Genomic DNA, 17,219 nt, shown 5'->3' with positions numbered 1-17,219 from the left:
CACTTTTTTAAAATTGAGGTATAATTGACCTATAACATTATATTAGTTCCAGGTGTACAAATAATGATTTGCTATTTGTGTACATGGTGAAATGATCACCACAATAAGTCTAGTTGACATGTGTCATCATACATAGTTACAACATTTGTTTTTCTGGTGTGAGAACTTTTAAGACCTACTCTTCTTTTTTTTTTTTTTTTTTCATGTTTCTCACTTCTCTTTGATCAGGTCTTTATTCAAAATTAGCCGTCCAAAATGATTTGACCTTTGCCGAATAAGCAAATTTAAGTTTATGCCGCAGCCTTCTTTTCCTCTGTGGTGAGTTTCTTTTCTGCAGGCTTCTTTTTAGCGGGCTTCTTTTCAGCTGCTTGTTTCTTGGTCACTGGGGACTTTTTTCCCGCCAAAGCCTTCTTACGCTTCTTCAGCTTCTTCACGCAAACAGCCTCCTTTCCCTTCTTGCCCACCACAGGCTCCTTGCCTGGAACCCCCTTCTCATCTGATTTGGCTTCTAGTGCCGCTGCTGCCCTATCCATCCGGATTTTGTGGTTCTTGGCCTGGCGAAGAATGGTGTTCCGGCGCATGGTCTTTGCATATGGGTTTCGCTTCAACGTGATTCTCAGGTTTTTCAGTGGATTCTTCTTCCAGACTGCGATGAATCTTCTTGCGTGGTGCTCGCAGGGCTCTTTGGATCTCTGGGCTTTTCACGATTCTGCTAAGGTCTGTATTGAGCATCTTGTGCATGGGGAAGTGGTAGTTACTCTTGAGGGGAGCAGCTTTACGCCAAGTGCCATACGGCTCCTCTAACTTGCGGAAAGCACTTTCAGTCCAAATGCAGAAACGTCTCACATGCCCCCCAGGAGCAAGTTTCAAAATGTTCAGTTTGCTTATATTAAGCAGAGTAGTTCCAGGGATGTTTCTGAAGGCCTTGATGATACCGTTGTCCTCATTATAGACGATGCAGGGTCCCCTGCGCTGGAAACGGCGACGGTTTCTCACTTTGCCTTTGCCAGGTCTCATTCGCTGCGAGCCGTAGACCTTTTTTGATATCAGTCCTGGCCTTAAGGTTCTTCCGAAGCAAAACAGCCTCCTTGGTCTTCTTGTAGCCTTCAACTTTATCTTCAACTACCAAAGGAAGTTCAGGAACTTCCTCTATATGATGACCTTTAGACATGGCCAGCGCTGGTAAAGCTGAGGCAGCCAACGCAGAGCAGATGACATGTTGCTTCTGCATTGTATTCAGTCTGCGGTGCCAATGTCGCCAGGTCTTGGTTGGCGCAAATATGCGGCCCCCACGACACATATTTCCCAAAGCACCCTGGCCAGAACAGTGAGTGCCGCCACCTCAAACCCTGGGAATTCGAGCCACAGGCCTGCCAGTACCCCAAGAGTCAGCACTGGTTCGATGACCTGCTAATTCACTGACAGCACAGGGCTGTCTGTTGTTTTTGCACAAGTTGGTGTGAACAAAGTTCACAATATCTGGTCGAATGGGAGCCTTGAACACAGCAGGCAAAGTGACATTTTTGCCAGCTGACTCCCCCTTTTCAGAGTACACTGATATCAGTGGACGAGCACACGCCATGGCGGGAGAGGAGAAGGCCACGCTCCCCCCAACCCGGCGGCTCCCACAGGAAAAGCAAAATCTACTCTTCTAACAACCTCCAAATATGCAATTTGGTGTTATTAACTATAGTCACCATGCTTTACATTATATCTCCATAATTTTTTAAACCAATTTAAAAAACATAATCTAATGTGCACGTAAATCGTAATTTAGGCTGATTTTTAAAAACGTCTTTATCTTAATATTCTTTGATATTCATTTTAATATTGCTTATTACTCTGTTTATCCTTACAATTTTCTATGCAGCATTTGGGTTGTATATTATTGAACAAAAATGAGCAGTTATAATCTGAAATTAGCAATCATTCTAACCCAATGAAAAACATTGATGAACTTTTGATTAAGAATAAATATTAGTTTTATCATAAAAATATCAATATAATTTTGATAAGTAGATCTTTTTGGATAACATTATTAACATTTAGATTATGAGATTACAGTCGGCCCTTGAACAACACAATTTTGACCTGTGGGGGTCCACCTATACACAGATTTTTTTTCTCAGTAGCAGATACTACAGTACTACATGATTTGAGGTTGGTTGAATCCCTGTATGCCAAAACACAGACAAGGAGGAACCACGTATTCAGAGGGCTGGCTATGACTTATATGCACACTTTTGACTGCACGGAGGGTCAGCACCTCAAATGCTGCATTGTTCAAGGGTCAACAGCAGTATTCCATTTCTTTCTTTTTTTTTATAAGCCTGGTTTTTTTTGGTTTTTTTGTTTGTTTTAGATTTGGATTTCTCATATGCGAGAGATCTTGTGGTATTTGTCTTTGTCTGACTTATTTCACTTAGGATAATGCCCTTTAGTCCACCCATGTTGTCATAAATGACAAGATTTTATTCTTTTCTATGGCTGAATAATATTCTATTGTTTCCATGTGTTGACCATTGTAAATAATGCTGCAATGGACGTGGAGGTGCATATATCTTTGCAAGCTTCCTTCAGATAAATACAAAGAAGTGGAATACCTGGATCATATGGTAGTTCTATTTTTAATTTTCTGAGGAACCTCCATACTATTTTCCATAGTGGCTGTGCCAATTTACATTCCCACCAACAGTGCACAAGGGCTCCCTTTTCTCCACATCCTCTCCAACACTTGTTATTTCTTTTCTTTTTGATAACAGCCATTCTAATAGGTGTGAGGTGACACCTCACATAAGACCTGAAACCATAAAACTCCTAGATGAAAATATAGGTGGTCAGCTCCTGACATAGGTCTTGGCAATCATTTTTTAAATCCAACATCAAAAACAGAAGTAACAAAGGCAAAAATCGACAAGTGGGATGACATCAAACCACTTTCATTTCCTCTGCACAGCAAAGGAAACCATTAACAAAATGCAAAGGCAACCTACTGAATGGGAGAAAATATTTTCAAATCATGTATCTGATAAGGAGGGGCTAATATCCAAAATACATAAAGAACTCAAAAGCAAAACAATCACAAACAATTCAAATAAAAATTGGCAGAAGATCTAAATAGATATTTTTCCCAAAGAAGACATACAGATGGCTAACAGGTACACGAAAAGGTGCTCAACATCATTAACCATCAGGAAAATACAAATCACATCCATTTATTTCTAAGGAAAGTGGTACTAGCAATTTTCAAGACTTCTTCAGATTCAAATATGCTAAAGTATGAATGTCTCATGTGTTTTCATCACGTTACATTACAAATTTATAACTTATTCTTTTAAGATTAATTAGAAGCAGTAAGGGTATCTGTGTCCCCTGCATCGGCAGGCGGACTCTCAACCACTGCGCCACCAGGGAAGTCCGAGGGCTAGTCTTTTGAGTCCAGTTTTAGTGGTTTCATTGAAATATACACTGAGAAAAAAAGATCTTTTACTGATGTTCTTTTAAAAGGTATAGTTACTAAATCCTTTGTATTTTTATGACACTAAAATTCTATTCTATATCAAATGAAGCTATATGCAGTTTTTATTGCGTATTTAGAAATAGCTAAAAGAAAAAAAGTTAAATTGCTTAAAAGCTATAATTTACCCAAGACCTTGTGAATTTTAGAAAAGGACCCCTGTTCAAAAGATGTGGCAGCGTGCTATACAAAGTAAATTCAGTTACTAAAATGATTTAGCATGCCACAGTAAGTTCCATTTGAATTTTGAAAATATATTCTTCTGGTTGTCCAGTTGTACAAAGAAGCTGAAATCAATGCTGAATTTTACATCTCCATCCTCCCAATGCCCAATTTATCCAATAGAACAATATGGCACTTTTAAAAAGTGCATCAGTACTCCTAATCCACCAGGGTTTAATACATCATTTGTGCTGTGCAACGCATAATTCCCTGGTGTTGTAAAAAGTTAATGCTGTTACAGAAAAGTCCCCAACACTCATGGGAGGAATTTATGTATGGGTATTCTCTGCTTTTCAAAAGTTCGCTATACACCACTCCACTTTCACAAAAGACCTACATTAGTACATTAGTACCTGTTTTTGATAATCAAAAGAAATCCGAAGAGGATTTTTGTTTTTACAAAAAATGGTGAAAAGTGAAAATAACATTCAGGGTTGGTCTTGTAGCAGCTGATGTAGAGGCAGCAGGCACCCCAAACCGTGAGAGTGGCACCTGCAATCTCCTTCCCAGGGAACTAAGCATCTTAGCATCAAGCCACCATAGCTTCGAACTGCATCTGTGAGCATCTGTGCTGTATCTTGATTTGTTTTGTGCCTCCTAGCAAGATATGTCCTTAGGTAATTGCTTCTTTGCTTTATGCCATTTTGGCTTCTAAAAGGCTTCATAGAAACGCTCTACTTTAGGATGGCAGGAAAACCTGTACTTGGGTAATCAAGGTGAATAAGAGTTATATCATTTTATTGAGCTATGGCTTTTTGGGTTTAATAAGTACAAAACCTAGAAAATAGGGATCAGTTTTTTATGGTATCTCATCTAATGTTAAAAACCATGTGGAGGACTAGATCTGTATTGCATTTCATGCTGTGCCCCCTGGGAGGACGGGGCCCAATTTAATAAATACATAAAATAAATATTTATGTATATATATCTGAAACATTCTCTGATTAGAAGCCATGTGAGTCTCACTAATAGTGTAAGTACAAATTAAACTAAAAAAAAATCTGTTTCTTCCTTTTCCTCTGTTGGCCCCCTAGTCCCTACCCTAACCCCCAGCTTGCATTTTAAGACCCTTCTTCCCTAGCAAAGATCCCACAAACAAGAATTAGTCTGGTGTATTAATTGGTGAAATTAGTCAGGCTCTTTTTCAGTAAACCAGAACATGTTCTCATCCATTCATATCTCCCTATTGTTCAAATTAGTTGCCTTGGAAATTTAAAGCACCTGATATACTCCGCAAAGATAATCATAATCTCCACTTCCATCGTGGTTATCAGTGACCAAGATGGGCTTAACGGTTCCTTTATCTTAACTAATTTTCAGGCAGGTTTCTTCCTGAGGATAGGCCCCTGACCTCCCTTAGAAAATTTCGTTTAGAACACTTGTGATTGTAAATTCTTCCTCTGCCCCTTTGAGATGGAAATCTTCTCCAACCCAGAAACATTTTGCTCAAAGACCTGGGAGTTACCCCTTTGAAATGTAGTCATCTAAGATAATACGCCTCCTTCCCAGTCTCCGCTGGGGGGCAGCAGCCCAAGTTTGTTAATACGTGACAATTAACAAGCAAAGGTGACCTACTCACGTTGACCAAACCCCCCGCTGAGGTCCTCTAGCGCTTTTCCATAAACTAACTCCGGCAATTAAAAGTCCTTCCTCCTCTCCAGCCGATTGAGTTCAGTCTCTCTTCTACTACACAAGTCTTGAGCAGGAGACTTGACCTTATTACAATAGTCTTGAATACAGTCTTCCTTGACACTTTTAACAAGTGTTCAGTGCAATTTTGCTTTGCGTCAATTATTTAGTTTTCCTCTCTCCCATTTCTGTACCATTTACACATACATCAATCCCTTGTCTTTTCGTCTATCTCAATATTTCTCAAAACACTTTAATAAGAACCATGATTTGTAGGTTGCCTCTCTTGAAACCAAAATAAATGAATGAATAAAAAATAAATAAAATAAAGAGAAAGGAGAAATGAGGCAGGTTGCCAGTATGATTTTTGCAAAGGATACAGTATATAAATAAGAAGCTCATTAAGTCATGAGTACTAATTTAATACTCTCATAGTCTAAAGGAGAGGTTACAAATTGTATGATAGTAGGCCTGAGGATGGATTTTATTTGACCTGCTCAGTGTACTACAATTCAGGAGATTTCACATAAATCTTCAGCTTTCTAGCATCTTAAACAAATTGTGTAATCTCCCAACCCTAGATATTCATTCCAGCAAGACAGCGGAATCAACTGAGAAAATAGAATAACAACAGCCTTCGTTTAGAGATAACTTACAAAAGATATACCTCAAACTTATTTTTATTCGTTCTTCAAGCTGTTTTGAGCGTGTAATATATTCATTTCTGCCAAATGGTTAAAGTAGTAAATGGCTTCCGATGAAATATTGTGAGTTTCTGATTTCCAGGAAATTTGCACTTTATTTTTCTCAGCTTTATGTCATCAAAACTGATAACCTTTTAGACCACCCAAATTTTATATAGAACTGTAACAAAAGTGATTTTTCTTTTTTTTTCTACATTTTTCCCATATAATAAATTACATTTACTAGCATAGTTTGGTGTTATATCATTTTATTATTAAATTCTCTCTTTTTTAAATACATTTCCATCTCTCTTTTATTATTTTGAGACAAAAGTGACTAAGGTTAATTCTGGGCTTAATACTCATTGTTAAATAAATAGTGAACAATTAATAAACAAGATTGATTATAGTTGGTGTGTGTGTGTTGTGTGTGTGTGTATGTGTGTGTATGCTGACCCAAACCAGCATGTTTTTAGCTGGCTTTTTTTTTCATTTCACAGAACACTGGCTTCTAGTCAAGGTTCCACTCATCACTAGTTGAATAAATTTAGACAAATCACTTAAGCCCACTCAGACCTGTTTCCTCACAGTAAAATAAAGAGGCTGAAATACACATACTCTAAATTTCCTCAAGTTCTAAAATAACATAACGTGGGGATTATCACTATGGTGAACGTTCGTGTATCAGGGCAAGCTTGAATTCTGAAGTGAAGCAGGAACTTGGTTCAGTGGCTGCTGTGCTTCTAATATTTCAGCGTGAAATACGATGTTTACTATAGGTATTTTAATTATAGAATTTTTACTACAGATTTTTTAAATCAGGTTAAAGATGTTTCTTTCTATTCCATACTTCTACGAGTATTTATCATGGATAGAGTCTAGTTTTATTAAATGCATTTTTGCATTGATTAAGATAATATTCTGTTAATGTAGCAAAATATATATTTCCTAATGTCAAATAATTGTTACATATTTTAACTGGGATAAATCCTATATGATTAGGTTTTACAAACATGATTTGCTGGCTTATATTTGTTAATATTCTAATATTTACAGTTTTTATACTTACATTTTTCTTGACTTTGGAATATAATTTTTCTTTTTCCTACTGTCTTTGGTATAAAAGTTATACAAGGTTCATAAGGCAAGTTGCAGATACTTGTGTGTGGTATTCATAATCATTGGATAAATGCTTGCAAGATGATTATATGTTATTTTAAGGTCCAAACCACCTGTTTGGCTTGTCAGTAGAATTTAAGTGATTTATCTCACTTATCCAATTTTTTCAATGGTTATAAATATATTCTAGTTTTTTATTAAATTCTGACTCAGTTTGCATAAGCTATAGCATCACCTTTGGAAAACTATTGCCCTGAATTTTTTTTAAATTAAAGTATAGTTGACTTATTATATTACCTTCAGGTATACAACACTGTGATTTGATATTTTTTAAAGATTATACTCAACATAAAGTTATTATAAAATATTGGCTGTATTTCCTGTGCTGTACATTACACCCTTGTATCTTATTTATTTTATACCTAGTAGTTTGTACCTCTTAATCCACTTCCCATATCTTGCCGCTCCCCACCAGACTTGACCACTCTGGTACCACTAGTTTGTTTTCTGTATCTATGAGTCTGTTTCCTCCTGTTATATTTGTTCATTTGTTTTATTTTTTAGATTCCACATATAAATGAAAAGATACAGTATTTGTCTTTCTCTATCTGATGTATTTCATTAAGCATAATACCCTTCAGGTCCATCCGTGTTGTTGCAAATGGCAAAATTTCTTTCTTTTTTATGGCTGAACAGTATTCCATCGTATATATATACCGCATCTTCTTTATCCATTCATGTGTTGATGGGCAGTTACATTTCTTCCATATCTCGGCTATGTAGAGATCTCATTATTACCATAAGGATTAAAATAATTCAGAGGTAGTCACAGTTTTTACCACATTTCCATTTAATTGTCAGTATTTGTAAGTGCAGAAGATGGAGGAATGAGAGAGAACAACAGTGGATTTTCTAAGCTTAATTCACTGGTGACTCCAGCTGAAGCTGTTGCTCTAGATGCCGTCTGTTTTCACCAAAGTAAGTAAACAGGCTTTGGCATCTGGTATACAGCCAGTGATTTGGTGAATGTTTGTTTGCCCCTCTTGACAAGTATTGAAAACACTAGAAGTTGTTTGAGGTTTATACCTGGCAAGCCCAGCAGTACACCTCCATTCACTGTGCTGTCACAGGCTTGCATCGATCTATGACTCTGTCCACAGTTTAGTCCAAAAGAAACGGAATTGTTCCCATCACTAAAATAACATGAAGCCAAATCATTCTATTTATTGCTAGATCCTAGAGAACAGAAAATATCATAGGATTAGAGGAGACAAATGAATCCCATGAAAATATTGGGCCTATATTTTCATTTCATGGAAATATAGTTTCTGTGCAAAGAAGAGGACTGCAATAGTCTGGAATAATCTGGATATTATTTTTACATCATAGAGAAAGATGTTGTGCTATATGCCACTACCACTTTAAAAGGCACACACCTCTTGTTAGACCTTTTTGGATTTTAGAAGAAACAAACCCTAAAATTAAGGATGTTACACATGATATTTAAGTGTAGAATAAAATGCCGTGCTTTAATTTGAACACAGAACAAGAAAAAAGCAAAAGTTCCCATCTGATTCGCGCTGGAATGTCAGCAGCTTTAACATTTGGGCCTTATCATTGAGTCGATAGGATTGGTTGCTGTGTGTGTCCATGGACAGGGTATTGTATGCACATTTGGTCAGGCACTTATATCTGAACCCTATCAACTGCATGTAGGGTTTTGGCACAAAGCCATACCTTCTTCTCCAAAGAACTGTACTTTTGAGAAACGTTCTTGCTTTTCTGCTGAGTCACCCAAGTGATTAAATGCCAAATCATAAAACTCTAGGTGTCTTTACAAGAAAACCTGCTCAGCATCACCTGCTTCTCATTTGCTCTACTTAGATACAGATTTGCCTGTGCTGAGAAGCACACCATGGTCCTTTAGAAATGGTCTAAACAGCATCAATGATAAGTCAGTCTTAAAGCTAAACAAAGGTGTAGTAGAACTCTCAGCTTGCCTCCGTCCACAATGCTGGATGACAACTGCTTCTACAATCAATCCTGGAATCTCCAGGGGACTTCCCTGTGACCTGTTTACTGAAGTGGGGAATATGTGAACCTGGTTTAGAGAAAACTGTCTCATAGCAGGTACCAGCTTCAAGATGACAGTAACAGAATGATTCCCCCGCTCAGTATCAGCCTTGATTAGCACATTTAGTTACTCACTTTGCCTGGAAAGGGAGATGACCTGAGCGTGAAATGCTGGATGTTCAGGCACTTGGAGCAAGATTAGGTTCCAATAACAAGGGATTTGGGGAAAGAGGAATGTAGACGCACTCAGAAACGTGCTATTACGTGTGTCCAGTGTGGATGCCCTCCAAAGGTCCCTGGATACAGAGGAAGCACTTGATAATCAGCCACACAATGTGACCCAACCTATGAATGTTGGGTTTCCTCCTCCACAAGCCCATGTAGGGAGTGAAAATTCAAACTTCAAACCTGACAGAGCCAGGACTGTGCTTATCAGTGTCTTGAGGGAAGGTTACTGTATTTTACTGCTTTTGAACATTGACACATGGCTTAGTCAGGCTTTCTTACTTTGCCCCTGGTAGACAGATGTGTGAGTCTTTTCTATGTAGGGTTTATAGCCCTTTCAGGAACCCAGCTTTTTGCAGAGGTTTCAATTTTAACTCCCCATCTCTCAAGCTAGAGCCCTCATCCTTTTTTTTTCCCTGCTTGGGTTTTAAAACCCACTAATCACTTCTGCATTACCTGCCCTTCTCCACCAAAACAGGATTACCTGCCTCTTTCATCAACTTGAGAACCCACCATTCTTGCTCTCACTGACCTCTGCATTGCTGATACCTGTCACTTCCCTTCCTTTCTGGCAGGCATAGCCATACATTAAAATATCTTTTATCAAATTAATATTTAGTTAGCATTTGTAGGTGTTTTACAGAATTGTTTGAATGTTGCCCTGTTCAGCTGTGAGATGACTCATGTCTTTCCAATTAGCAGACCTTTTTTAACACTCATTTATTTTTTATTACTAAAGTTTGCCTGTGGAATGTACATAGCTACATATTGATGATGTGTCTAGATTTAAGGTATAGTACATATAATCATGGTGATTTTAATGCAGAATTTAATGTGACTTAATAAATTTTAAATTGCCAATTTAAATGTATTTGCAAATCAGGAGTCTATTGTCAAATCTTATGACTATTCAAAAACAAAATACAACATGATTACTTAGTTATAGCATATTTTCCTAAAAATAAAATTGTAGGTACTGATATTTATCTAAAATTTGAAAAGTATTGGTCAGTGCATCTAATCTTGAATAACATAGTTATTCTGGCATATTGCTATTATAAATTATTCCTTATAATTTCTTATAGGAAACATGCAGCTTTATAGACTACACTATAACTGCTGTGTAAAATTTGTACTACTCAAGTATATAAAATAGATGTAAACACACACATATTAGAAAGACTAAATGAAGATCCCTTAGAGATTTTTTTCTTAAAATGATGTATCCTGGAATTATCTTGAAAACAAGATTCTTAACACATTAACCATGATCGGGCAGTTTAAAGTAGAACTAATAGTAAAGGGCAAATAAAGTGCCTTTCTTTTCTAACTAAATATTAAGTTAGCTCAACTTCAACGTTGCTTGAGTTGCAACATGCATTATAGAACACAGAGCTAATTGCTTTAGTGTTTCAACCCTCCAAGCAGTGCAGATGTTATGCAAATGTTTTAGTGCTCATTTTCAGAAAGTAAACAATTGTGGCAAATTTTGCAAGGGTATTTTCTTTTTTTGCATTAGCAATAAACTTTCCAAAATTGTTGCCAGCTACAATGTTAGTGCTCAAATAAATTGAAATTTTTGTGGGGTAAAAACCTGTCAGATGTGGACGTATAATGGATTTTTTTCTAATTGTGAAACACCATTACATTAGAGAGCAACATGGAGTTAAATAGAACCATTAGTATTATGTAGGCTCCCTAATTTGATGAAACATGTTATTGGTATCCACAGACAACAAGAATTTGTCAGGTGTATCTTTAATAAGTATAAAATACAAACAGGTTTATTTCTTCATGTGAAAATTATACTTAGAGAGCATTCAAGATTTTTCATAATCCTGTATTTATTTTGTGTCGACGACAAAGATGAATTTAGAAAAAAATTCCATTACTAATAAATTCTTATAAAGATGATTTTGGAATTCAATAGCAAACTAATTTGTAATCATTTGCAAGTATATCATCCATGTGGCTTAGAAATCTGAATCTTAACAATTTATAAAAATTCCTACAAGAAGGTAGAGTGTAAATATTTCTTGATTGTATGAATTTGAGAGACAGGGTGTTATTTGTTTCCTATTGCTGCTGTAACAAATTACCACGAACTTTAAGGCTTCAATTCATTATTTTAGGGTTCTGCAGTTCAGAAGTTCTCGATTCAAGATGTCAGTAGGTCAGTGTTCCTTTTGGAGGCTGCAGGAGAAACCGTTTCCTTGTCTTTTCCGGTTTCGAGAGGCCATCTGCATTCCTTGGCTCCTAGCCCATTGCTCCATCTTCAAAGCCAGCAGTATAAATCTTCAAATCTCTCTCTCCTTTCTGTCTTTTGCTTCCATTGCCACGTCTCCTTTCCTGCCTTACCCATTTCCTTAAAAGGGTCTTTGTGATTACATTGGGCCCATCCAGATAATCCAGGATAATCTACCCAGCTCAAGAGACTTAATCATGGCTGCAACGTCTCTTTTGCCACGTGCAGTGGGTTGAACAGTAGCCTCCAAAAGATTTGTCTACCTGGAACTTCAGAATGGGACTTTATTTGGAATAAGGATCTTTGTAGGTGTAATTAAAGATCCCAAAATGAGATCATTGTGGATTAGGGTGGGCTCTACTTCCAATGAGGAGTATCCTTATAAATAACAGAAACGTTTTAGACACAGAGAGTGGGAGGGGATGGGGAAGGACTCTCCCTCAGACTCCAGAAGGATTCAACCCCACTAACGCCTTGATTCCAGACTCTGACCCCCGTACCTGTAAGAGAACAAATTTCTGTTGTTCAGAGTCCCCCAGTTAGTGATAATTGTTTATGGAAGCCCTAGGAAACTAAAATCCCATTTAAGGTAACATAATACAGGATCTGGGGATTATAGAATGTGGACATCTTTCAAGGGGCATTATTCTGTCTACCACAAAGTGCAAATCTCCTACCAAACTGGAGAAATGACCCTTACATTCTGGTGAGTTACATGCTTCTGTTTCTGTCTCATCAGCACAGCAGATGCTTAAAAGCAATGTCTTCACATTTCTCTTTACGGGTGATAATGATGTGATTGATATTCAAACACAGATCGTTTTAAGTAAAGAATGTTATTCCCCATGAAACAGCTTGCTAAAAGGCTGATGAAAAAAGTTTGGTGAGATCATATTAAAAGATACATATCCTAGAATCTTGATATACTGGCTCTATAATTTAGAAATATTTGCTATTCTCTTTGTACTGGTCCTTAACTGCAAGAACAATAAAATTCATAGAAAGTAGTTTATTAACTGGAGTTCTCTGAGCAAGACAAGCCCCAGTACCATCTCCAGGTTTTCCTTATGAGTTTGAATTGATTTAGGCAAAGGTCACACTTAACTATTTCTCCTCCATTTGTTTTCCAGAAGCGAATAGTTGCATCTAAAAGGCCCCAACTTTAATTTGGCAGTGAGTTATTACTGAATCTTCCAAATGACTCCACGGTGTTAGATTTTTTGTTCACAATTACACTTTAATAAAGGTCTTATAGTAATTATAAGTTTCTGTTAAATCTCAGCATGGATCTTTTCCATATTAGACAAAGATATTAATTGATTAGTAGATCAAATAGAATTGATTTGAAATACTATCAATAGCAAAACTGCAGTTGTTATTTTATGTGTTGAATTTGAATAACCCCAAATCAACCATAAAGAAATAGAGACAACCTTTGTGAAAAATGCTTCAACACTGATGTATCCAGTTAGCCAATAGTTCACTACTGGTGTTCCCAATTTAATCAGACATCTATTCACAACTACCAATTAAGGCTTTTTGTTGGGTTTTAGAGATAATAACGGAAAGCTGGCTACTCCTCATGTCCCCACTTAAGTCTTCAATTAATAATGACATATATACAAGAAAAATAAAGTAAGCTTTCTCACTGTTTAATGTCGGACAATGCAGGTAATTCAAACCGATAAATATTTTAGCGCACTTAGGTATAAATATCACAGACAGACATAGCCTGAGAATTAAGCATTTAATACTTGTGACTATAATTTTTTGCTGCCTTGAATTTCTTTTCAGAAGAAACATGAATTATAGAGTTTTCTGTAGATTCTATTTCTAGTTGCCTGTTACAAGAACACGCGGGATGTTATGACTAATTGAACTTAACTGAATTACAAGGGACTCACTGTTTCGCAGAAATGTTATTATCTGTTGGTCAGGTAGTAATATATAACAAGCAAGAGAGTGACAAAAGTATTTTGACAACAGCAAATGCTGCCAGAACTTCAGATAATACTTACTTTTTGGAAGAGAGGTCATTTTGAATTGTAGAGAAAAATTATAAAATATTAGAGTACTTTAAACATGAATGAAATAGACAACATCTACAATGTTACTTTATTTTTCTGTGATTTAGGACAGAAGTTTACCAGAAGTACAGAGCTATTTATACTACTTTAAACCCCTACTGAATATTGCAATGCTTTCCTTAAAAAAAAATCACATGAATCAAATACCATGCACGTTACTAGACCACCGGACTATCTGCTAATGTTCTTATATGTTCATAAAAGTACAAACTAGGTATCCACAAGGCACAGTAGTACATAATAATCACTGTTAAATATGTTATTTAATCTGCATTATTATTCTGATACACGATGGCATAATTTTCCTTGATTGAAATAAAGTGTTTCTAATTACATATCAATTTCTTAAGAACACATCTAGATGTATGCATCTTTTAAGCTAATAAAAGTAATCATCAAAAAGGAAGTCGATCCATGCTTACTAATACAATTATTAATAATTTCAAATTAGATACGAATAACAGTACATTTCTTTCCCAAAACACAGGGTAAGAAAAGTGAGTTTACATAGAATTTCTTATTTTACAGACATTATTTTTTGAGACATTTCCTTTTGAATATTACAAATCTAGAAAAAGAAGGTAAAATGAAAGAAGCATGGAAGTAAGAGCTTCCATGAGGAAGAGGAAGGAGAAAATAAAGGGAAGATAGAAAGATGAAAGGATATAGAGTCATTAACAAGAAAAGCAGGAAGAAAATGACAATATTCCTGAACCAATAGTGAGTGAAGATTCCATTAAACCTCACAGTACACTCCATTATACAAACAAACGAACAAAACTGAAGCAATCTGATTACTTAGAAAGTGCTCTTTCCCACCCACTTTGCTTTCCATTCTCAGTTCTGTTTCTCCAACTCAGTTGCCTGGAACTACCAGCATCTGTATTACCTGCAAGTTCTCAAGATCCCTGTCCTAAAGCAACTAAATGAGAAACCCTGCGAGCCCGGTCCAGCAATCTGCTTCTTCTTTCTTTCTTTTTCTTTTATTTCTTCTTGGCAAACTTTCCAGGAGATTCGCATGTGCACTAAAAACCACTACTCTAATCCAGACCATCATCCTGTCTTCCTCAATCTCTTTATGTTCATCAGTTTCCATCCAAAGAATCCAAACATACAAGGCTAAATGAAATGGAACACAGCAGTAATGTAATGTACCCCCTTAGCTAGAGGTCCAAGACACTAATGAACACATGAAAAAATTAAGGCGTATTCGTTATGTTTGACATTCAACAAATTTTAAGAAAAAAAGGCAAGTGAAATAAGTGAAATGAAAAATTCTCCCACTGGCAAGTTTTCATAGTTCAGTATGTGCAAAGACAGGAATCCTGGGACTCATTTTCAATCTGTACTCCCTTCACACCAGCTGTCTAAAGTGCCAGTGGAATTATCTTCCTTAAAGTCAGGTCTAGAAAGGTCAACATTTGGTCCAAATTTTGGGTTCTTCCTGTTGCTTTCAAAATTAAGTATAAATGATTTGGCACTTTTCAAATCTCCCGACTTTTCTACCTTCTATCAACTTTTGCTATGTTTCTCTTCTCTAAACTTTCCAGTTCATTACTCCCCACAGGACTCTGCACTGCCATGCCTACAACCTCATTCCTGCTATGTTTACAACCACGTATGATCATATTCCCATTTGAACCTGTAAAACTTCTATTTATTTTAAGTTCAATTTCATAATCTCCTCTTGCTTAATAAATGTAATCACTTACGTCCTATCTTTATTTTTGCTCCCCTATTTTAGCCATGCCATTCTTTTTGTGTTCTATTTGTTTGCTCACTTACAGTTTCTCTGTATGAATGGTGTTCAACTTTGACCCCAGAGATCCTTCTTGCAACACTTTATATCTAGTTATGTTTTAGAGGTAGGTTGTCCCACCTGGATTTCTGTCATTCATCCATTATTGGATGTTTCTAAAAACCTTTTTAATCATACAAATATTGCTTTACTTTCTCTGTTAATTTGCTAGGGCTGCTGTAACACAGTACGACAAACTGAGTGGCTCAAACAGCAGAAATTGATTTTCTCATAATGCTGCAGGCTAGAAGTCCAAGATCAAAGTTATCAGCAGGGCTGGTTCCTTCTGAGGGCTGAAGGGAAGGACCTGTTTCAGGCCCTCTCCTTGGCTTGCAGATGGCTGTATTCTCCCTATGTCTTTACATCGTCTTCCATCTACACCTGTATGTGTCCTAATTTCCTTTTCTTATAAAGATACCACTCATATTGGATTAGAAACCATCCTAATGACTTCATTTTAACTTAATTACTGCTTTAAAGACCCTATGTCTAAAAAAGTTCACATTCTGAGGTACTGAGGGTTAATAGTTCAACATATGGATTTGGGAGGGGAGACAGAATTCAATTCATATATTCTTTCCCTTAAATCATACAGAATGGCATAATGCATAATAACATGTATGAAAAGTGTAACGTAGAGATTAAGACCAATTATTTGGATAGTTTGAGGATGAAAAAGCCTCACTGGTTAAAAGATCATAATAATTAACTCACAAGAACATCATATAGTTTTACTTTTCTTAATAACTTCCCTCTCTTCCAATTTTCTCTATTGGCATGGTTTAAAGCCACAGGAAATGCATAGAATAACATCAAGTTTACACATTTGTTGTTAAATAAAATGCCTTCTAAAGAGCCACTGCAGACCTTTGGCAAATTATTGCTGAGCTGCTGCACTACAGGCATTGAGAAAAATTCAATCAATTTCTGCTATATTCAACTGCAAGAAAAAAAACCAAAAACCTAAAATATCATTCCTGAGTAGGCTTGCTTGAAAAGAATCCCATCAGATTTTATAGTGTTGTTGTTTGGCATTATTTCCTACAGAGAATTGGTTTGGATAGAAATAATATGAGCTGAATTACAAAGATTTTTCAATGATATTCTTTGTCATCAGTTATTAAATGATCAGCATTATAGCATGTTGTTTATAAAGTACTAAAAACATTAAAAAATACCTAATACCAAAAAAAAAATACCTAATACCTTTAAATAATTACCCTTTCTCTGGATAGAAGATAAGATGCTATGGCATATTTTAATTACTAAGAGTGAATCACTTTAACAGATTTATGTAGACCATCTCTAACAAATGTTAAAAGAGTATAAAACAGTAGTTTACCTCTGTCATTGAGAAATAAGGCAAATGATCAGCCTCAGTATAAATTTATTTTATTATTTTCTATAATACATGATTCAAAACTTCTATCTTATAAAACTTTTCAAAATCATACCAAGTAATAAATTGATTAAAATAATTGATGGAATCATTGAATTTTAGATTTATGGAGAACTAGAGATCATGCAGTCCAAAAAAACATGTTATTTTTCAAACAAAGAAACCAAGGACTGTTAAGGTTGACTCTCTGTTCGGTAATGGAATAGGTGCCTTAAAAGATAG

General features: G+C 36.1%; 1 pseudogene; it reads right to left on the bottom strand.

Moving 5' to 3' along the window:
• Positions 1-290: 290 nt before the first annotated feature.
• Positions 291-1,617, bottom strand: LOC112406190 (60S ribosomal protein L4 pseudogene; annotated as a pseudogene).
• Between the last annotated feature and the right edge of the window lie 15,602 nt (positions 1,618-17,219).

The sequence above is a fragment of the Neophocaena asiaeorientalis genome, unplaced genomic scaffold (genome assembly GCF_003031525.2).
Source record: "Neophocaena asiaeorientalis asiaeorientalis breed wild unplaced genomic scaffold, Neophocaena_asiaeorientalis_V1.1 scaffold124, whole genome shotgun sequence".
Taxonomy (NCBI): Eukaryota; Metazoa; Chordata; class Mammalia; order Artiodactyla; family Phocoenidae; genus Neophocaena; species Neophocaena asiaeorientalis.
This window is presented reverse-complemented; position numbering and strand designations above follow the sequence as displayed.